This window comes from Anabrus simplex, chromosome 10 (genome assembly GCF_040414725.1).
Source record: "Anabrus simplex isolate iqAnaSimp1 chromosome 10, ASM4041472v1, whole genome shotgun sequence".
NCBI lineage: Eukaryota > Metazoa > Arthropoda > Insecta > Orthoptera > Tettigoniidae > Anabrus > Anabrus simplex.
Window position 1 is genome coordinate 79,305,266 of NC_090274.1, and position 24,340 is coordinate 79,329,605.

The 24,340-nt window shown below is 39.8% G+C and overlaps 1 long non-coding RNA gene across 1 annotated transcript in view; it reads left to right on the forward strand.

Moving 5' to 3' along the window:
• Positions 1-6,089: 6,089 nt before the first annotated feature.
• LOC136881974 (uncharacterized) overlaps positions 6,090-24,340 on the forward strand; it is a 39,135-nt gene continuing 20,884 nt past the window's right edge. The window contains exons 1-2 of the long non-coding RNA XR_011018743.1: positions 6,090-6,294; positions 15,402-15,482. This is a non-coding gene — a long non-coding RNA (uncharacterized lncRNA). The remainder of the gene's footprint in view (positions 6,295-15,401; positions 15,483-24,340) is intronic.

The following is a 24,340-nucleotide window of genomic DNA, read 5'->3' on the forward strand; positions in this document are numbered from 1 at the left end:
GAGATGCGACCCCAGATGCCGAAAGGAAGTGCGAGATGGAAAGGTCAAAGAATGAAGCCAGGGAGTGTGGCTCGCTAATGGACGTAGCAGTAGCCGTGGAACGGAGGGACACGAACTGCTGGGAGCAGGTAGTGAACTCCGGAGAAGAAAGGAAGACATTGGGTCATCTGGGAGCAGAGCTGAAAGAAGGGGGCGAGCTATCTTTAAGTACCCAGGCCATTGTGAGTGGACAAGAGGCGACAGGCGTATCCCTAGCTTATAATGAATGAAAGGTCGCTAATGTAAATGTAATGGGAGAAGTAAGTACGAGCGCTAATTCTCGTACGGAGCTAAGTGAACAGGTGATGGAGAACAAACAGTTTCAACCAGCTGGAGGATCGAACTGGGTATCTCAGCCCAGAGGAAGGAAGAAGAATGTATTAGGTCGACGTAAAAGACGATACCGCTACAAGTACGGATGGTTCACTAGACGGAGGAAATTGCTGTCGGGAAGAGAGGAGCGACGCTACGGAAGGACCATGAGATCGCGACCCGTGCAGCGTACCTTACGTAATAACAGAGCTCGGAAGAAGGAGGACCGGTGCAGCTACGGGAGCGTTAGCGCAGGAAAGAAGGAAGAAGGGAAGAATTGTGAACCTCATCCTAAGGAAGGCAGAGGCAGGGGCCTCCAATTAGACCCCCACGTCTCAGAGTACGATCCCGGAGGGCGAAGAGAGGATCTACAGGATTAATAGCGAATTGTGGTCGCATGAGAAACTGTATATTATGTAAATAAATTTCACCATAGATGTGGGCAATTTTTTTTTCGCCACATATTTTAAGGGGGCACGAATATATTATTGATTATGCATCAGATGAGACCAAGTTGGAATCAGCGGGAGCCCAGGAGGAGTAAAACTGAACTTGTGTGAAGACAACGGTGCAAGATGTCCAGGCATAGGCCGAGAAGAGTCTGACAGCGAGGAATTATTCCCATAGTTTACGGAACCCTACATCGGAACCTAGAGAATAACACGTACGAAGTACAGTCAATGGACGGAAGAACAGAGACCACTTACAACGCTGCGGATAACCAAATTTTACCATGCCCCAGGACAACACCCTGAAGAAGGTCCGGAGGAAGAAGAACCAGGAGAAGCCGAGGATGACGAGGACAACCCGGATCCAATGGAAGAAATGGAAGCCGATGAAGAAGATGATGCCGTGAATCACATTGTTTTGGAAGAAGGGAGCGAGTCCGAGGCATCGACCTGTGAAGATTGTCCAGAATGTTCTGAGAGGACCGGTCTTAGGAACGCTTTAATTAATCTATGCTACCAGATACAACTGGAGAACACAGAGTTGACCGAGAAGGTCCACAAGTTACGCGACCATCACCAGTGACTATTTTCCGAGACAGTTTAAAGGGAAAGAAAAATCCCGAGTTCGTGATTTTTCTTTGATGAAGCAGGCGGAGTATGAAACCGTACAGTGTCCTGTACAGCTCATGGGAATGATATGGGCCTTTATACTCCATTAAAATTACTCCTACAGGTCGCGTCATTGGTAGCAGTATGGGCGAAGGGGATCGAGCGGCGTTCTGCCAGAATGGAACCCGCGAAAAGAGCGCCTGCGAACAAAGGGAGGACAAAGCAACAGCCAAGCCCCCGCGGAAATACGCTCTCAACTCGCAGAGAGAGATAGAAGGGGACGCGATGCTGGAGTAGTCAGATACGCCCCGAGGTGTGGCCTAGCTTCCCAGAGTTCCAAACGAACATAAGGAACTTCCGGTTTTTTATGCACGTGTCACGGGTGCCAACGTCGGACTTTGGCGCTTAAACAATGGAATGATATTTTAATCCAGACATAGGAAAATTATGTGAGACACACCCTTGAATAGAGCGGAATTTTCTGCGTTCCCCAGACTAAAAATATGTAATAACTTATGCAGGGGAAGAAATGAGGTCACCAGCTGTCAAGATGTAACATATCGCTAACACATGTGGATACAGCGACGTCACCCAAGCCAAGAGTCGCGCTCAAAGTTTACTCCACCTCCCGAGGGACGCTTATGAATTAATCAAAGGCGGGAAGCAAATTACATAAAAACTGCTGATCGTAGGTCCAGCACGCCTGGCTCAAATGAAAGAGGAGACAGAGGGCTACAAGATGCAATATTTAAATATCGTCAATTCTTGGTACGAGAGGAGCTCTTGTTCTAAATGAACCGTGAACGTTGACGCCCCCAAGCTTCCGGCGGGCAAGATAATATAGGCCGAGCAGGCCATTGCAGAGACAGTTGTTCTTTTACGGTCGTTGAGAAGGACACTATGTCCCGCGGTGCCCCAGTTTAAGTCAGAAACCCTTGACCGCGTATTGAAAGCGCCATTGTGTCCAGCACGCTTTGTGAAGTGAACGGGAGGCCAAACGAGCCTAGGTATTGTTTCTGTGCTGCGTGTCAAACTAGTAAAAACCGCGAGCATAACTTACCAACAAGTAGCAGAATACGGCTGAGAAACTGCCGGTTTAATGAGTCAGTGAAATTCATAATTTGGTATCACCCAAAGTGTTGCTTTGAATCAGGGGCTCGAGTCTCGTGAGCCACCCGATTCTTACTGTGAACGCGCCCGCCGTGGTTTGAAAGACCGCCTTATTCGTGGGTGTAAATTCTGAAATAGAGGCCGTGTGACGAGTGTAAAGTGTACCCATCTTGGATTACTGTAAGATTTCAGCTGTGACGAGTCCCCCAGGATGTCGGACTTGTATGGACCAGGGATGAAGGACTGCACGCCCGCCGCCTACCGAGTGGTCATGGAGTACTAAGAACTTCACCATGGGTCTCCCGTGGAAGGAGAGACAACGGCCACCAAACAGATGAGTGATGTCCAAATTTAATTTCTAAGCATGACATAACCCGGGGATAGGATTAGCGTTCTTTTGTAAATATCAAATGTTGTAAGTTAATGCATGTCCTATATGGAAATTTTTATTGATTTTTATAATGTTGAAGTAAAATTCAAGGGAGCTAAATTCCCGGACGACTCATATTTCTTTCTTAATGATTAGCTTATCGTGAGGGTTATATTTTTAGTAATATGTAGAATGTCCTAGCAGATATGGGAACAAGGTTAGGAGAATATTTGAGTTTCCCGTAGGGGAGGTTGGAAAAATGGTGTTGGCGAGCAAGGAAACATGTCGAGATGTTGGTAGTCACTGCCCCACGTGGTTGTCAAATATGCCAGGGAAACTCATGGGTCAGTCAGACAATGCATGCCTAGCTTACAGATATAATCAGTGCATGGACTGCAAGAAAGAAGAAATCCCGACCGGGAGAGGTACATATTGTGTGATTTAGACAGGTGTGTGGAACCATGTGCAAGTTTCCCGTGATTTTTGATTAATTGGCCATAAGGATTTGGAGTGTTTTTTTTATCTATAGCCGGGGTAAGACCCAGGGGCAGGAGTCCTTAATCTTTGGTCAGAAGGTTTAAATATAAGTGTATTTATGTGGTATGAACGAGGAGCCATGAGAGCCATAGGCCCAAGGGAAGAAGATACGCGATATGAGACGTAGTGAGAAGGCCGAATAGGAATTTACGATGAGATGATTGAGAAGTGATCGTGCCCACAGTCTCAGTGATAATAATGAGAAGGGAGTGAATAAAAAGAGTATTTCATGGAAATTCCATAATGATATGAATAAGCAAATGAAGCGGGCCATGAATGTGTGTCCCCGAGATGAGAGGGTAGACGTGTGAGCGAGAGAAGAATCAGAACGGCCGTGCGAAGTGAATGGCCGGCCTTCCTTTTGTTGTGAATGTCAGGCTCTCGCCCTCGTGACAGAGGGATCCCTTTAAACCATTGTGTTAAGACTAACTTGGAGCCCTGGGTCAACCTCGCGCTCCCCTCGGTTGGTTTAAATGGCCTAGCTAAGAATACTTGAATAATGATAATATCACGGTGATTTCTTTTGAAGGTATTTAATAAATGAGTAGGGATCCCCCCAGATATCCGGCGATATGAGATTGTAACTATTCTAGGGATCTACAGAAACCCACAGTACCTCTCGGTCGGGAGTCGGCCAGTTCGACCCCGGATTATGATGGCGCCCTTGAGCGGGTTGCTCCAGGCGTACGCCTTGGGCCGGAGACAGTGATAACCATGTTTTTTTTTCTTTTCTAGGAATGGCTCTCCTGTGTGCATGAAGTGTATATATCCATATATCTGTGTATGTTTCGTAATTATGTGCACATATTTTTGAGTTCAAACAGAACCTATGTGCACGTTGTGTGGTCTTGGTGATAGATGAGGAGTCCGGGGTTTAGCAAAAATGGTATTTGTGTTTGTTTGTGCATTATGCAAATGTGTCTTTTAATATGATATTATGTAGTGTAGGCCCCGGTTATGGTTCGTGCTTAAAACAGCTAGTAATATTTGTGTATAGGGACATCAGGTCATCTCACGGTGTGATAGACAGAATAATGTACAAATTTCATGAACGGTATGAATTAATGGGAAAAAATGAACGATAGCAAGTCGCAAAACCTCAATCATCCCGTTGTGCAGACGACACCCATGGGCGATTCGTATTTTAAAGTGATTATTATTTTCTTTCCTCCCATATGCGGAGAGTCATTGTATAGAGCTGTGTCAATTTTTTTTAAATTGTCATTTTGAATAAATTTGTATTCGTAACCCCTATTTTATGATTCTTGTCATTTGTAGCAGTGTTAAGCAGTATCCAATAGGCATTTGAACCCAGAGATCCTACTTTCATATCATAGACATAAGGCTCCATCTTAAGTATTAGTTTTTTTTTCTTTCGAACGTACCACTTCCCCAAGTGCTCAGGCTGCCGGGCCGGCACAGAAAGTAGGAAGGGGAGCGGTTCGAAGCTCGTTAAGCAATTCGACCCGCTCTTCAATCCAATCTCATCCGTGGGTGTTTACCCCGTTACGTGGAGGCATTCTTATGCGTGGGTCATCCATTCGAAGCCCGGTAGGGTGTAGTACCTCAAGATGGCAGCACTGAAGTTAGCGATGCGTTGCTGTTGAGGTTTTGTACCGTTAAGATGGCAGCACTGAGGTTAGCGATGCGTTGTTGTTTAAAGATGACAGCTGTCAAAAAACACGTGGCTGTGAAAAAAGCACGTGGCTTTGTTTATAAATTCAAATCTCGCGCTAGTAAAGTTTAGATGGCAGCACTGAGGTTTAGACCCGTGAAGATAGCACTGAGGTTAGCGATGCGTTGTTGTTCAAAGATGGCGGATGACAGCTGTCAAAAAGCACGTGGCTTTGTTTACAAATTCAAATCTCGAGCAAAAATTCAAATTTCCCGCGCGAGGATGAGGCCTCTCCCGAAAGCCTGAGGAGGAGGAGGAGGAGGAGGAGGCGTCTCCCGAGGGCCTGAGGAGGAGGACGAGTAGGAGGAGGAGGGCTTTTCAAGAGCCGGAGGAGGAATAGGCCTCTCCCGAGGGCCGGAGGAGGAGGATGATGCGTCTGCGGAGGGCCTGAGTTGGAGGTGGCGGCAGAACCCGTGACGTTTTCTACTCCGGGTTGAACCGTGTTGCTGTTTTCTGTACATCACGTACAGTTTGCCGATGTTTCGAGTTCGTTGCAGTATTCTTTATCAAGGTGACTGAAATACCCGTACTCGATCTGAGGTAGTCAGTCTTCTAGGCAGCAGTCACAACTGACCTTGATCTTTTATATCCTAGCCTTTCTGGCTGACGTAAGGCTCTGGCTGCCTCGTGAGAATTCTGGAAGTTATGTGTCACAGCCAGGTAGTGGGGGCTTGCCCGCGCTCTTATGTAATTGGGGTTTCGGCCTGCGTGTTTTCATAACAGCGCGGGCAAGCTCCGACTACCTGGCTGTTACACATACCTTCCCGAATTATCACGAGACAGCCAGGGGCTTACGTCAGCCAGAAATGCTAGGTAATAAAGACCAACATCAGGGCCACTCTTGTAGTTGTGACTGCTGCCTGGGAGACTGACTACCTCGGATCGAGTAGCGACATTTCAGTCGCTTTGTCAAAGAATACTGCAATGTATTCGAAACGTCGGCAAACTGTACGTGATGTACTGACAACAATATGGTTCAACCCAGAAAATAACTAAATAATTCATCACACCGTGGAAACTTCACCTCTAAGATAACAATAATAATGTTTGTTGCTCATGTTTCAGTGCAAGGTCTGTGGAAGTAATCTACATCCCAAAAGCGTCTATATCTTTGCACACTATTTAAAATGGATTTGGAAGTAAAAGTCAAAGAGGAACCAATCTGTTTTGAGGAAACTTCAAATACTTCATGTGTAAGTATCATCACAGGTAACTTTATAGTGATTACAATTAAACTCTTAGCAGTCATCGGAGTTTGACTGGTTAAATAACTCTACTTTCAACTGATTTTCATGTGATATATGAGTATCGTGCTGTCTTTTCTTAAGGTACAAGTATATTTGTATACTAATCTCAAATTGACTAAGTATACTATTTTATCATTATGCAAATGCAGAATTTACAAGTATGCATCTTTTATTAGGCACAGCATGTCTAAAAGCTGAAGAAGAAGTGAGTTCTTCTTCATCTCTGTTTGCTTTATAGCTCTTGTCAGGAAAAATGGCAGTCTCAGTAGCTCAGGTTGTGGAGGGCTTGCCTTCTGGTTGCAAGTTGGCATATTAAAGCCTTTATCACCCTGATGGTATTAAAGGTGCTCAAATACATTAGCCTCTTGTGGGAACGATTTCTGTCATCTTGGTGTTTCGAAAACTTTAAAGCTAGTTTGCACGACATAGAATCAATAAGTGTTAGGCTGGTGAGCGGGTAGTCTTCCTCTGCTTCAATAATTTACATGAAGAAGAGCAAATAATAGCCATGAATTCAAGGACATGATAGAACGTTTGATCTGCTCTGTCGAAATTCCAGCCCAGCACCAACATAGAAAGATTCCATCTGACATGATATAATGAATTACACGTTTAGATCTTAAGGAGTCAAATAATTCAATGATAAAGCAGTTCATTCTAGAAAGTGTTCTAGGAATAACAAGGCTAAAATATTATCTTTGGTAGTATAACAGTTAATTTCTTAATAGGCCTACACTTAAGTGGAGGGGCTGCTTGGCCGAGGCGGTAAAGGCGTGCTCGGTTCGCCCGGAGGGACGTGGGTTCGAATCCCCGTCAGGAAGTCATAAGATTTACGAAACGAGATTTCCACTTCCGGAGGTTTATATGGCCGTGAGGTTCACTCAGCCTATTACAAAAATGAGTATCAGGTTAATTCCTGGGGGCAAAGGCTAGCCACTCTACCCCATCAAGTGCCGAGGTTACGGATAGTGGAAGCCTTTACATTCCACCCCTCCAAGGGCCTTCATGGCTTGTACGGAGATGACTTTGCTTTGCTTTTACACTTAAGTGGGCTACAACAGAACAAACAGTAGGAAGAAACATTTCAGCACTTTGATTTTTCTAAGGAAACAATCTTACGTTTTAATTCATGTTTTAAAGTGTTACATAACATAAGAATAACCAGTTGAACTTCTCATAAATGTTTTAAAGTGTTCCATTATGTTTTAAAGTGTTCCATTATAACAAACATTATCAAGAAATGACCATTATGTGTGTATATGTTAAAAATGATGGTATATATTGATGGTGTCTTATGGATAGATGAATAATGTTAGACCTTAAGATATGGTGAAAATTGACTTATGATGTAGAAATCATTCATGAAGTAATTTGGAGCTCCCAAAATATGTACGAGTGAAATAATTGTACGAAATTTGAAACTGATAATATATTTCGAGGGCAGACCACACCATCACCCATAGTATATTATGTGCTGGATGTCATTCATTGTTGTTGGAAATAGTAGAGAGTTGTTGGCATTGGAATCTTGCATCATTATTTTCCCCATGGATAGTTTCATGATTGGTTACAAAACACTAATTATTTTCAGTGTAAATTAACTGAGTAGGCCCTATTCTTTAAAGAATAAGCACCTTTGTCTTACCTGCAAGGCCCCAGTAAGATTTCCAATGAATTTGAGATATCAGTACCTGAAACTTAGTGCTGATTCTGGATCCTATCAGTGCTATGGACTTTTTACATTAGGTAAAACTACTGCAATGGCATTTAGGTTACTGTTCATGATAAAATGGCTGATTGTGACTGGTCGCTTCCTTTTCACCTAAAATCATGAGGGGATCGAGTCCATTAATGCAGTATTGATAATTCTACATTATCCTCTTTGGCATGAACAGATTTAAATAACTTCTATATGGGGAGCTTGCTCATTATTGATTTTTACTCATCTATTCTACTGATTGAAAATGTTTTATAACATTGATGTTCAACTTTGATAATTGGATTTTCCACTGTCACAATACTCTTAAAGCTTCATGAAGTGTTGCTTTTGAGATTGCACAGAGGGATAAATCTAGGGGAGTACTATACTTATTTGCTGTTAGGGTGAGGAATTTACAGGGCACATGTGGATGGTGTGATGGTTAAATATTCCATTCAAATGAAAAATCACCCTATACAGTACTGCATTTAAAAACCAGTTAATGGCAAATTAGTTACCACCTTTTTATCCACCATGATATTGCCTTTGTTGGCAGGACCTAGTGTTTACAATGCACTATATCTTCTAGTACGGGCTAGAGTAATTTTGTTACTTTCATTGATCTGTCTCTGTCTTATCCTTGGCTTTGACAATATGAAAGTGACTGTGGTATGAGTGATGCTAGTAATACCATTCCTTATGCAGTCAGTCCCTGCTATGAATGGTGTGAAAATGTTGCTCATAGGGTCGGTTCGTGCATGCATTTCAGTGGGCTTGGCAGACTGATATGTAACAGGAACTTCTGGCTCGGCGAGGAAAGCAACGGAAAACTATCTCACTCTTCATTTCCCTTGTACGCCTCTTCAGTGATGCCTTGGCCATCTATGACAGCTTACGGCGGAGCTGTTGAGGATCCAACCAGCCTTAGGGCTGAAGACTGAACATACATACATTACAGCACTGGTATCACCTGACCAGATTGTGTGGCCTTAGGTACTGCAACAGCTTTATTGATTATTTTTTAATGATATTTGTTCGGGGCATCGACCTATAGAGATCTTTTGCCCCTACTTGCACCATGTAGTATGTACCTGCATGTAATTTAAATGGAGGAAGTGTGGAGTGTTGAATGTGAGGAAATGAACGTTAAGGATGACACAAACACCCAGTCACCAGGACTGGGATATTAATCATTTACAATGAAAAACCCCTGACCCAGCAGGGAATCAAACCCGGGACCGTCGGATGACAGGCGGGCACGTTGCCCCTTAAATGGTGGGGCCCGCTTTATTAATGTTCTATGAAATGTAGCACAAGTGAAGGAATGTTGTAAGAACCATATTATTGTTATCATTTTAGAAACAATTTCCTGGAGGATTTCATTAATTTAGTTTAGGAGCAAGTGTGGAGGTTTAGAGTTTTAGGGCAGGCCATGATGTTAACGTGATAAAAGAATTGTAGTAAATATTAGTTCAACTACAGTGCTATCCCTAAGACCCCTGAATGGGTGAAGTGCCCTGCGATGTTTACAGACTGCCATCGTAACATAACCTAGATATGTGCTAATTACATACTATGAAACTGTTTAGTTAAATTATCAATCATTATTTTTGGCATAATTGCATCGGAATTTAAATGTTTAGCGGTGTTTAATGATGACACAAAACTGTATGCCATTCCACAGCAATGCAATATTAATCCCTGGTATTTAATGATTATGAATGAGCAGTAGAACACTAGAAGTTCAAAATCCTCTGTTGTCTTGTTTGGGGTAAAAATACTAAAATAGTTCAATTTTGCAGTTACTGTTACCCGTCTGTTAATATGAATGCCAGAGGGGAATAAATAGCATTTCTTCATATTTTTTGTAGTGCGTAGTATTCCCCACCTAGCCACTCATTCCTGATACACGCTGACAAAATTTCTGGGGAAAACACTGCACTAGTTGGAGAAGAGGCTGGTAGGACAGGATAAATTGACATGGAAAGCTGCTTCATGGACTGATGTTCTGCTGAGCTGCATCATTTATAAACTGTAACAACTGTGCATCTGTGTATTGATTATTGTGGCAGTATTTTCTTTTAATTATCCATTTCAGATGAAATAATGTTAGCTTATGGGTCTTGCCTTTCTTTTTGTTGTTGTTTGAGTTCTTGTAACTGAAAAATACTGGATGTATTTGAACCCACATTTAGAATCCTCTTATCCATGAATTGTTTTTAGGTTCAATATCATTTCAGCACCCATGAATTGACTGGAGATTTATGTGAAGAATGAAACAGTGATTTTACTGTGCCGATAATATACATGGCCAACCTAATTTGAAATCTACCAACCTTACTGGAAATCTATTTGTAAAACTTTATGCTCATGTACACTATTTTGATAGGATTAATGAGGGAGATATCTTTTCATAATGCCTTACAGTCTTAATTCCTAAATCACATATGCTGTGAGAAACTTTCTTTCTACCTGAGAGGAATTTCACATTTATTGTAAATCACTTAGAATTAATCAGTTTTTATATTCACATGAAACAGTAGATGTACTGTCATAATACCACTTTAAGGAGTCTGATGAGTCAGAAAACGCAGAATCACACTCATCAAATTAATTATCACGAATAATTTTCTCAATCATAGAACACAGTCTTTCTTCTGGAATGTTGCTGTGTCATATATTACTTGCAATCCCTATTGTTTCTCAACTTTTATGTCAAGAGAGCAATGATGTTGGTGAAATTATTCGTAAGGAATAGGAAAGGATCGTAATTCTACTCCATTTTCATAAAGTATCAGGAATAAATGTAATTAGACCTGGAATTGTGAAGTATATTGGGAAGGAAGGGTTGAAATGGCTTCATAAAATAAGATAATCATGGAATGGTAGTAAGGTACCTTCAGATTGTCGGACTTGTTGGCTGAATGGTCAGCGTACTGGCCTTCAGTTCAGAGGGTCCCGGGTTCGACTCCCGGCTGGGTCTGGGATTTTAACCTACATTGGTTAATTCCAATTCACTGGGGGCTGGGTGTTTGTGCTGTCCCAAACATCCCTGCAACTCACACACCACACAACTCTATCCTCCACCACAAAATCACGCAGTTACCTACACATGGCAGATGCCGCCCACCCTCATCGGAGGGTCTTCCTGACAAGGGCTGCATCTGGCTAGAAATAGCCACACGAAATTATATTATATTATATTATATTATATTATATTATATTATATTATATTATATTATATTATATTATATTACAACCTTCAGATTGGATGGAGGCTGTAGTTGCACCTACCTATAAGCAGACAAAGAGGAATGATTGCAACAGTTATCAAGGTATCTTAATAATCAGTATACCAGGCAAGGTGGACTCAGGATAACTTATTCACAACTTAGAAGTAACAGACATGAAAATAGCAAGAATGATTGCTGGTAAAAACAGGTGGGAATGATGGCAGGATGGTACTTGTTATGAAGAAATACAGGCTAAATTAGGATTGAACTCTATGGATGGAGCTGTAGTCTTTAAGCATTGGTGGGGTTATGTTAGGCGAATGGAACAAGTTAGGTTACCTAGGAGAATGATGGAGTTGGTCATGGAGTGTAAGAGGAATACAGGGAGACCAAGGCGATGATGATTAGACTCAGTTTCTAATGATTTATGATAAGAGGTATGGAACTAGTCAAAATCGGGGATTCTTGTGGTGATTAGTACATTCACAGAGGTTTGCAGACAGAACATCAAAAAGAATAACAGTCTGTAATGAATATGTATGTATGTATGCATGTATGTATGTATGTATGTATGATGTATGTATGTATGTATGTACGTATGTATGTATGCATGTATGTGTCTATGTCTGGATAACAATTGCATTAGCACAGTGTCCATGTTTGCCACTATTGGTAGCATGGTCTGGAGTTATCTGGAAGATTCCACTGTTCTTTATGCAGTACAAAATGCTAAATGCATTCTTACATACAATCATCAGTTTATTGCCTTATTACATGATATACAAAAATGCCACCTGATTTGAGTGTTGGTTCACTTTTAGTTCACCTCCTTGATGGTGATTTTTGATCAGTCAGCCCCATTGAGGAAGATTTTGTTATTAGAATAAGAATGAAACAAAATGTTCAAGGAATGGTCCTTCTCATCTTAATTTAGCCATTCAGAATAGTAATAATAATAATAATAATAATAATAATAATAATAATAATAATAATAATAATAATAATAATGGGAAGAACATGCAGATCATGCTCAACAAATTAACAGCCATCTTAAAAGATTTCCAACTTAACATTAATGTAAATAAAACTAATGTTATGGTTGTAAGCAAATCTTAAATGAAGCCAGAGGCACAGCTCAGAATTGGAAATATTTTAATAAAACAGGTGCACAAGTTCTGCTACTTAGGATCAGTTATTACCGATGACAACAGATGCACTGTGGAAATAAATAGAAGGATTTCCCTATGTAAGAAAGCCTTTGAGGAGAAGAAGCAGCTCTTAACTAATAAATCCTTAAATATTGAATAAAAGAAATTATTTATCAAAACATTCATTTAGAGTGTGCTGCTATATGGCTGTGAAGGATGGACTCTCTTGAAGGAGGACGTGAAACGACTAGAGGCAGTGGAAATGTGGCTACGGAGGAAGATGACAAGAACTAGCTGGATTGAGAAGAAAACTAATGAAGCAGTGCTTAGAGAAATAAACACCTAGAGACATTTAATAACAACGATAAAAAGGAGAAAAGCGTCAGTTTTCGGTCACATTCTCCGGCATAATAACTTCATAAAGAGCTTGTTCGAAGGCAAGGTGATGGGAAAGAAAGGCGGAGGGAAACCAAGGAAGAAGATCATTGAAGAGGTAGTTGAGATGATGGGATGCCAAGGTTATGGAGAGATGAAAAGGATCGTGGAGAGAAGAGATCAATGGTTGCAGCGACAAGGCGAAGCCTTTAGATAATGATGTATAATAATAATAATAATAATAATAATAATAATAATAATAATAATAATAATAATAATAATAATAATTGTGGCTGTTGCAGATTTTTTTGAACTGACTCCTATAGAAAAATATGAATGTATAAGCAGCGAGGAAAAGAACAATAAATGGGTCATATCTTTCATACTATGCATCTTAACCATGATGATAAGAAAAGGATGTGTTTCTTGTAGATTCATTACACTACACCAAATCCATATGTGTCAGTGCTTGTGCACTACAAAAGAATTATACATTTATTGGGCTCTGTTGGCTCCTCATATACAATACAAGATTAAAATTGCATTAGTGCAGTCCGCATTTTCGCTCATTGGTAGCATGGCCTGAAGTTATCAGTGAAGTTACCCGGAAGTTTGTGTTGATTAGGTTGATTGATTCAGTACGGCCAGTGCGTATATGAAGCTGATATTATGTAACACTGCAAAAGACGCAAATACTGCATATATTTAATTGATTTAGAGGTATATCTTACACACTATTAAGTTAAAAGAAGATATATGACGGTACTATTAAAATAAGAAATGTAATTTTTACACTCCTACTTAATTATAATCGGTACCAGTTTCGACCATTATTCTTAATCATCATAAGCTGATCACAAATAAGTATAAAAGACAATGCACAGATAAATAAAATGTGAAGTTTAAATAATTCCATCAGTTGCTGTTTGTGAAGCACTAAAGCACTTTAGGGAGCACTGTGTGTTCAAATTTCAGCCAATTGCAAATAAGTATAAAAGGCAATGCACAGGTAAACAAAATGTGAAGTTTAAAAAATTCCATCAGTAGCTGTTTGTGAAGCACTAAAACACTTTAGGGAGCGATGTGTGTTGAAGTTTCAGCCAATTGCAAATAATATAAAGAAGGCAATGCACGGGTAAACAAAATGTGAAGTTTAAAAAATTCCATCAGAGGCTGTGTAAGAAGCCCCATAACTCTTTAGGGAGCACTGTATGTTGGAAATTCAATGTTATGAAGAAGTCTAGGATCAAATGTGTATTTTCAGTTGTAGTTCACGAAGTACAGTGCCGATCCGCATATATGTCTTGCTAGTCTTCAGGAACTTGCTCCGTACTATATTTACTTATTTGATCTACTACTTCTGCATGATTTTGGAACTATCAACATGCAGTGCTGATCCCAAAAATTGTATAGGGTCATACGGCTGTGAGCTTGTGTTCAGGAAGTAGTGGGTCAAACTCACTGTTGGCAGCCCTGAAGATGGTTTTCCATCGTTTACTGTTTTCATGCCAGGTAAATGCTGGGGCTGCACCTTATTTAAGGCCATGGTAATTTCCTTTCCACTCCTAGCACTTTCATATCCCACCATCGCCGAAAGACCTATCTGTGTTGGTGCAACGTAAAGCAATTTGCAATATCCCTGTCAGCTGACCATATGTACTCATGCCTTCAAAAGGAGCACTGATGTCAGGCATACAGAGGCCCTCTATGACATTGTTGATAATCTATTGGAATAATTGTATGGTTCGTGTTGTTTAGGGCTTATGTCGTTGATGACTTCCATATGAGGTGGCCTGCCCTAATCCATCTCTGGTGAGATACTGTGTGCTCAATGCCTGTTGTCTTCTGGATTTGCCCAGAACACGTTTGTCAGTTGTATTTTGGGTCTCAGTCTCATCCTTCACTTTACGTTATGAAAATGACTGAGATATGAGCAGTATGGGTAACACCTTTCCTAATACAGCCAGATCCTATATGAAAAGGTGTGAAATAGCTGGTCTGTGTGTACAGTTCAGTGAACATGAGGGACTGGTGTGAAACAGCACTGTCTGGCTGGAAGAGGAAAGCAATGGTTAGTTTGCCTCCTCAGAGACACCCAGCTCTCCTTGGTAGCTGATGGTAGAGCTGTTGAGGATCTTCCCTGCCTTCAGGCTGAGAACTTGATATACAAGAGGAAGTATGGAAGGTACATTTTCCTGCTGTGTTTTACTTGCTGGTACAGGATGTGAACGATAACAGTGATAAATTATGAACTTCATAATATATCTGAATTGGTTTGTTTATGACAAGCAGATTATTTGTATGTCTGTACATTTTTGTGAACATTCAGTGTGATTTTGGAAGGTTAAATATTATATAATTGTTCTACTCTTCAAAAATAACTCTGAGTATTCAAGCATGACATGCCTCCACTTCTGAAGGTCTCTTAGTTGTCATGCTTTTATGGATACTCGACATAAAGATTTTCTGACAAATGATAATTAAGATTTGAAACTGAAACTGTCTCATTTACTAGCAAATGATGAATTGTTAACACTCATATAAATACATTTCCAGATGTGTCTGAAAAATTTGCCTAATATATTAACTTTTCCACAGGACAATTACAAAATTATATCAGAAGAGATGCATTTGAAAGAACAACCAAAATCAGAGTTTGCACTGCCAAGAGAAACACAGGTGAACACATTTTGAAGTAATCTAATATTTTGAAGACTTTTTGTGATAATGGAAATTGTAACAAACTTCTGAATATACTTCATTGAGCAATTTCTCATTTTAATGCAGACATTTAGAAGATCCTTGGAAAGACGTATAGTGAGATTTCCAATATTTTGAAACGATTTTCATATTTTCTTCATGTAGTTCGAAATTTTATTCTAGGTAATATATAGCAGCGATTATTGTTCAAAGTCCCTCCACTGCATTTCATCTGGTGGCTGGTTTCTTCACTGTTACTGCTGCTACCTTATCCTAACCGAATTTAGCCTATGAGCATGGCTATCTTCCTTTTCCCATGTGTCAAAGAGTTCCAACACATTTCTTCAAAATATTGATCCGAGATGACCGTCTTCTTCTAAGTCCTCTTTTGCCTAATTTTTTCCCTCAAAATATTACTTGTAACAGACAGGCCTTTTTAGGAGTCCTCATGATGTGATACTTGTGTTTCAGCCTCTTGAGTTAAATTGTCTTGATAAGCTGAGGTCGACAGCTCGTTTTGTGCGGTACCCCACTGTCGGCAGCCCTGAAGATGGTTTTTATGGTTTCCCATTTTCATATTAAATTCTGGGGCTGTACCATAATTAAGGCCATGGCTGCTTCCTTTCTACTCCTAGCCCTTTCCTATCCTTTTGTTGGCATGAGACCTATCTACGTTGATGCGAAATGAAAATAACCTACAGAAATTACACAATTTGCCATTATATATCCGCATCTTGAAAGTTTCGATTCTCTTTTCTGTGGGTAGTAAAATATATAAGGATCTATGTTATTTTGTAGGATGGAGAGGACACAGCACTTTGTTATACTCTTTTTGAGTTTTATTCTGAGATCGTTTCAGGATAGGCTTTGCCACATGCTAATGAAGGTGGGCTCTGCTTCCTCTGTCCAGCATTTGATTTCAGCACAATGGTCGTATGTTACTCCCTAGATATACCATAATTTTTTAACCTGTCTGCCTGTATATTGTACATCAGAGAAATTTCTGACGGTGTAGTCACAATCTTTGGGTACAGCTTTTGTAAATTGTGGACAACACTCCTTTAGGTGCAGGACAGGAAGTGCGCTGTAGTGGAAGGTGACAAGAACTAGGTTCGTGCATACATAGGAGAGTGTAAGTGAGGATATTGTACCATGCATGAATTATGAAACATACAGTCTCATTGTAAATTATAGTATTCCTGTTAAGAAGCCGTACAAAAATTCTTCCAATAATTACACACGTAACTGCACATTACACTTAACTCAGTATGTTAATCACATGATAGAAGACTATGGATCATTCACTGTCACAATATTTAGGCATACTAAATCTCTTAAGGAATGCCCCTCCCACTGTTTCATTATATTCTATATTCATGCCTATTTCACTACCGCTGGCAGTGTCTGTAATTATGTTACCAGTTTCTCTTACGGTTTCAGTATTGCTTCCATCACTGTCACTATTTCTGTCCATTTCACTTCACACGTTTATGTTTACCATGGTCCAATAAACCTTCAATTGAAATTACTGATCTTTAAATTTATTTACATGCTCACAAAATTTACTTCCAGTCCGCATTTGTATTAGAAGCAATTTGTTCACTATAAATTACAGTAATGCTTCCATTCTGAGACTGGAATACAACAGCGGTCAGTGCTAGCGCCACTCCTATTTTTGATCTTCATTTCAGGACTAACACAAGTAATTAAACATTGTCAATATCATGTGTAGGGGCTGCCTGGCTGAGACGGTAAAGGCGTGCTCGGTTCGCCCGGAGGGATGTGGGTTCGAATCCCCGTCAGGAAGTCGTAAAATTTAAGAAACGAGATTTCCACTTCCGGAGGTGCATATGGCCCTGAGGTTCACTCAGCCTACACCAAAAATGAGTACCAGGATAATTCCTGGGGGCAAAGGCGGCCGGGCGTAGAGCTAACCACTCTACCGCATCACGTGCTGAGGTTAACAATGGTGGAAGCCATTACCTTCCACTCCTCCAAGGGCTTTCATGGCCTGTACTGAGGTGACTAAAATATCATGTGTACGCAGACGACATACAAATATATACACATGCACATCCTTGTGACTTACTGACTGCAATAAATAATATGAATGACGACCTAGAAAGTATATGAAGGTGGACCGATGACCATGCATTAAAAATCAATGTCCAAAAATCGCAGTGTATTCTTTTAGCTACCCAGAAATCTCACGCACGACTTACAGACGTGCATACCCTCTCAGTAACATTAAGAGCCACTTCTCTTTGTTAGCTATATTAACGATGATAATAATCGTATGGCCTCAGCTACCATGTGCAGACATTTCGATTTGAGGCCATCTGGCTGTCTGCTCGTCAATTTCGACGTTCCGTTTTATTCTAGGCCCACTAGATGACAGACCGAGTAAACCGGATCTCTCTTTGGCGTCTATGGATGAGATTTAATTAATTTTGTCGGGTAAATACCAAATGTATCACCAGAGATCTTTTACATGCCGATATCAATGTTAAAAATTAAATAACTGGAAAGGAGGTTCAACCTATTCAATACTCAAAAGAAAGAAACGTAGCAATCACATTTCTATTTAAATGGGACCGGTTTCGATCTTAGTCTAGGTCATCATCAGCCATAAAAAACATGTAAAATGTTTATGAATGTTGGAGGTCAGTTTTTCACTCTGTTAGGCACAAAGACACGACACCACATTCTGTCCTGCACAAAGTCGCAAAACTACTAATCAACATGCGAAGATCAAAAAGGCTTGAATTCGCAGACGAACAGATCTGTAGAAGAAAGCCGATATCATACGACATGGAGTATCAAATGGACTTCGTTCCGTAAGATGTGAGAGAAAGAATTCTCGAGCTGTCTGTCCAAGGTGAAGCGATTTCAATTTAGCAACCAGTACGTCTATATTTATATGTCAAATGCGCTGCTAAAATCAAGAAGTGTAAGTAATGTCACCTGCCTTTCGTCCATAGCACGTCTCATGTCGTCTGTAACTTTCAGCAGGGCAGTGGCCGTACTGTGTCCCTGTTTGAAACCCAAATTTTAAAGGGTCAAGTAGTTTGTATTTATTTGAATATTCGGTTAATTGCACGTGTACTATGCGTTCAAAAGGCTTGGAGAGAGATGAAAGTATGCAAACAGGTCGATAATCTGTCATAAGTACAGGTGAGGAAGTTTTGGGAACAGGATTTATAATGGCATTTTTCCACATTCTTGGAGAGAGGTCACTTGTGAGGCACGTGTTGTATATATGAGTAATGGCGGGAAGAATAATGTTAATGATGTGTTGTATTATGAGTATGGGTATTTCATCAGGTCCTACAGCGGATGATGTAATTGATAATACCTCGCGTTTCACGTTAATCTCTGTGACTTCATGAAATTCAATGAATGGCCTATTTGGTGGTGGTTGGTTCAGAAGAGATTTTATAGTCTGTGATATTGTGTGTATTTCCGGTTCAATTTTTATTCCAGAAAAATGAGCATTCAATCTCTCCAGAGAGATGTCTGAATTACATGGCTGGGGCACAGCTTTCCCAATTCCAATGGAACGAAATTGTTTCCAAGTGTTTGACACATTTAAATTTCCAGCCAGGTGATTGTAAAAAGAAAATTTCTTATTTCAAATTATTACTTTAATTCTATTCCGAAGTGTCCGATACTGTTCAACGCACTGGAAGAGTGTGCACGTCTGTAGAGCCGGTGTAACGCGTCACGGTGAGACATCATTTGTTTAATGTCATCGGTCAGTCATGGAGAAGGAGGTCGGGAGACTTTGGCCGTACGTTTAGGTGCATGTTTATCAAGGAGATCAAGTATAATTGAACTTAAAGTTTCAACTTTCTTATCGATACCGATTATATATTTTACGTCATCCCAAGGACTATTCAAGGCGTCAACTCTCAGATGATGTAAGTTTATATGTTTAATGTCCCTGAATGTGATGTATCTGGACTTATACTTCGGTACTTTGAGCGAGTAAGACATATATATTAAGTCATATGTCGATATGCTAGGGGTAGGAATTTGTCCATGTGATACTATTTTCTGTGTGTTGTTAGTGACCATTAAGTCAATTAGTGTATGTGAAGATGAGGTATGATTTGTCGATTTTAGTGGAAGTGTTGTCATGTCACACGTCTGGAAAAAAAATAAGAGTTGCTTTGTATCTCCAGCCTGTTCCATTAAATTAGTATTGAAATCTCCAAATATTAAAATATGTTCATAAGCAGGTGATAGTCTTTGCAGGATATCTTCAATGTCTGAGAGCTGACCTACCCGTGGTGGCCGATATACAACTCCTATTAGGGCTTTAATTGTTGTCACAGTGATCTCGGCAAAAATGAACTCAGGTCTCGGGTTAAGTAATAATAATTCATAACATAGTAGGATTAGATCGTAGTTAAGTTATTGGGTTAATTAAAACATTTGATTGATACCTTAAGATATTTAATTGTAGATAATTGAGTGTGTATATAACTCTTCATGTAAGTGTACGTATGGCCTGACAGAATAGCAGGCTTCATAGCCTGAGTCCTGCCATATAAAACAAGACAATAAATAATAAAATAAATTCTAAACACCACATTTTGTTCAGAAATGCCATGCTTGACACTTGCCCATATCAGCTTAATGGGATTCAATTCTGGGTGATATGGAGAAAGGTGTAATACAGTATGACCAAGTTTGGCTTAATGACAGTCTATTTTATAAGTGCACTTGACTGGCTTTTTCATCTTACTTAATGAATATAACCAGGTTCTAAGCATGTCTTCTTGGAAACGAATTGTAGTCTCTGTTAACCAGGACACAATTTCTCACTTGTTATCGTTTGAGAGTCATCAGTCCAAAGACTGGTTTGATGCAGCCCTTCTTGAGCCCCTAACCTGTGGTGTCCTTTTCATCTCTAGATAACTGCTACATCCTACATCTGCTCTGATCTGCTTAGCAAATTCATGTCGTTGTCTACCCCTACTGTTCTTACTGACTACACTTCCCCCAAAAACCAACTGAACATGTCATGGGTGTCTTAAGATATGTCCTATCATTTTATCTCTTCTTGTCAAATTTAGCCAAATTGACCTGTCACCAATTTCATTCCGTATCTCTTCGTTCATGATTCGATCTTTCCAGCTCACTTTCAACATTCATATTTCACACTATATTTCAGGAGCTTCTACCTTTTTTTCCTGAGCTAGTTACCGTCCATGTTAGTGTTCCATACATCACCATGCTCCAGACAAATGTGTTCAAAAACATCTATGTAATCCGTTTATCACTGTTCGAAAGGTGCAGACTTGTTTTCTGAAGAAAGGCCTTCCTTGCTTGTGCTAGCCTGCAGTCTGCATTTTGTGTCCTCATTACTTCTGCTGTCATTAGTTTATTTACTACCCAAGTAACAATATACATCTACTACCTTTAGAAGTTCATTTCCTAATCTAATTTTTCCTGCATCAGCTGACTTCGTTGTACTGCATTCCATTATTTTTGTGTTGGATTTTTTTATGTTGATCTCGTACTCCTTCCTTAAGACTCTGCCTCTACCTTTCAACAATTTCTCCAGATGTTCTGCAAACTGAGATAAAATAAGAATATCATGAGCAAACTTCAGAGACTTGATTTCCTGTCTTTTGATTGCGATACCCTTTCCAAATTCCTCTTTGGTATCCTTCACTGCCCATTTCTTCTATATGAATGTTGTAAAGGAGGGGCAACCTCCAGTCCTGCCTCACTAACTTATGGAATACTGCTGCTTTCTCAAAGTCTTTGATGCTTATCACAGCAGACTGATTTTTGTGCAGATTGTAAATTATTCTTCTTTTTCTCTATCTGATAAGGAATGCCTTTTGTTGTTCTACGGACACTATGTATGTGTGCTCGTCCTTCTTAATTCAATCCTCTAAGATCAGACGTGAAGTCAGGATTGCTTCATGTGTTCTTACATTTCTTCTGTAGCCAAATTGATGTCCTCCAACTCAGTGTCAAATTGTCTTTCCTTACTAAACTAATGGTGCGATAGTTTTCACACTTGTCAGCACTGCTTTCATGGGAATATATATATAACATCATTTGTCCTAAGGTCGTATGGCAGTTCTGCTTTTCCATGCATCTTGCACACTAAAGGGAATTGCCTCAGCATGGTAGTTCCCCTTAAGGCAGTCAGTATTTCTGAGGGTATGCCATCAATTCCTGGTGCCATTTTTATTCTTAGGTCTTTCAAAACTTCTCAAATTCTGACCTCAAAATTGGGACTCCCATTTCATCAGCATCAAGAGCCTTTTATTTTTCCAGAACCTTATCTTCTACTTTTTTACCTTGATACTGGTGTTGGATATGTTCCTGCCATATTTCTGCTTTGTCTTTTTTTTCCATCTGAGCTCTTGTTTAGGGGATTTGTTTGGATACAGGGGGAAGGATGCACATATGAAATGAGCACAACCATTGGACTGCAGTTTCATAGGATTATCAGCAATCTGTTGACTATGTTCCTCCATATCCAATCCATCGGCACTGTTGTACCATTCATCACTACTCTTTCTTACCTAGTTTTCCTTTCCCCAAAGGCTTCTTTGATTTTCCTGCATGCAGTTTCTACTTTTCCTAGGACAATAAGGCCTTCCACATCCTTGCACTTCTCTTTCAGCCATTCTTCCAAAGATGGTTATCTGTGTTTTTCCACTTTTAAACCACGCAAATTCTCAAACTATACTTTAATTAACCCATTGGAACCTGACTAATGTCTAACCTGCCTGGGAAGAAACCTATTTATTTTTGAAAATAATGTCTTAAATTTGTATATTGAGGATTGGTTAAAAAGTGGCATTTTTTTTCAAAGATAGATACATCACACGCCAATGCCTAACTGTTCATTAACTGTTCCTCTGTTTTTCAGTAGTGAATCATCGTGTAATATTTTTGAAGCAGCTCTCCAGGTGGAGTGGAATACCACTTTTTTCACATAAACACCTCACTTGGGACCTTATTTTATGACCCTTGCAAACATTTTAGGGCTTTGGAGGATGTTTCTTCTTTTCTGTTGGAGGAATAGGCACTGGAAAGTGTCCCCATACATTTGCCTGAAGCCGCAGGTGGCTGTGTTGACTGGGCGTTCTTCCTTTTGTTGTCGTAGGCAGGAGAGCAACACTCTGCAAGAATCGCTCGGGAAATGCTGTGAGAGATTCTGTATAATGCAGCCACCTGCCAGTAACCTTCATGAACACAATGTATGAATTGAAGATAGCCACATCCAATAGATACAGCATTATCGTTTTATAACCCTTGATAGTACATCGCGTTCCGAGGAAACATGCAAGGACTTGGTCTTGATGATATACTGCATTCATTTTCTGGTTGTATATTCCAATACCCTTGAGGTTTTTCACAACTTCCTCTCCACCTCATTTTCTTCGAATTTTCACATCAGTGTCCAAGGCCTTATCAAAATTTCAAAGTAAATGCACATCCTTTTTGTCTTTACATTTTTTGCGATAATATTAGTAGCTGTCATGCTAATAGCCTCACCTATCGTCAGTTTTACCAAGTGGAACTCTGGAAGCACGTTCTTCCTGTTACAGTATAAGGCATGCATGGCATGAGTTCAGTTCTCCAACAAGGTGTGAAAAGTTCAGGAGAAACATACCAGTTATCAAGATACAATATATGACCTTAGTTCAAGTTTGCTTCCATTTTTTCCAACACTGCTGCTTTTGTTACTGGAATAACACCCTATTTGCTTGTCTGGTATACATTTTGAACTGGGAATAGTATCCAGAAGCACTTTCACAGAGTTTATAAATTTTAATAACAAACCTGGCTTCTTTGAAATCATTATATTGCATGAATGGGAGTCTGCCTAGAAATTTCATAACACTGTAATCAATACCTATAACTCTGTCAAGATTGTAGATATTCTGAAACTTTGTATGCAGAGCAAATATATGGTCTGATTTTTCTTAGACGGTCTTTTGGATCTGTAAACATGTCATCAGGGAAGTGCAGAAATTGTGAAATATGACAGAATAGTTCAAATGTCATAGTCTCTGAAAATATTTTACTTTCTGAGCCTTCCTGTTAGACCAGCACAACTTGACTTTTGGTTTTCTTACCAGTTTCATGAGAATCATCAGAAAATAATACGCTTTTATGTCTTTAACCGTGCAATGATACTGTCGTGTGAGATCAGTTAGTGTAACCTCTTTGATTCTTGTTACTCCTGAGATTTGTTTACGAGAGCTTTGAAATAAGCAAAGAAACACACTTCAAGTTTTAGTTTGGTATCATTTTTGTAGTTCGCAAGATGGCTTCCATGTATATATGTGTATTAAAATAAATGTGTTCGATTATTGTGGAATTGTACCCGTGTTTTATCGTTTTCGAAGTGCATTCCCAACATTTGGCGACCGTGACAGGATATTAGACAGTTATATAATCACATAAACAGTTTCATACTTAGTATTTCAAGCATGGAAGTGAATATAGCTGTGACAAAGAAATCAAGAGCGGTATTACGGCGATCAATAACCAAGATCTACAATGAGCTCGACGCGTTACTACAGATGCCGGAGAAAGATACGGAAAGTATTAGTGCACATATGGATCTATTAGAAACAAAATTTCATGAATTAACAGGTATGGATACTCTTATCTTCACTAATATGATTGAGAACGTGGAGGTTAGGGATGACGAGTTAGACAAAGAAATCAGTATGGCTGACGAGTATAAGTTCATATTTGATAAGGTTAAGACTGTTGTTACGAAATTATTAAATGAAGACCGGAACTCAGAAGCTACTGCAGTATCAGTTAATTCTAACTTGTCACTCCAAGTT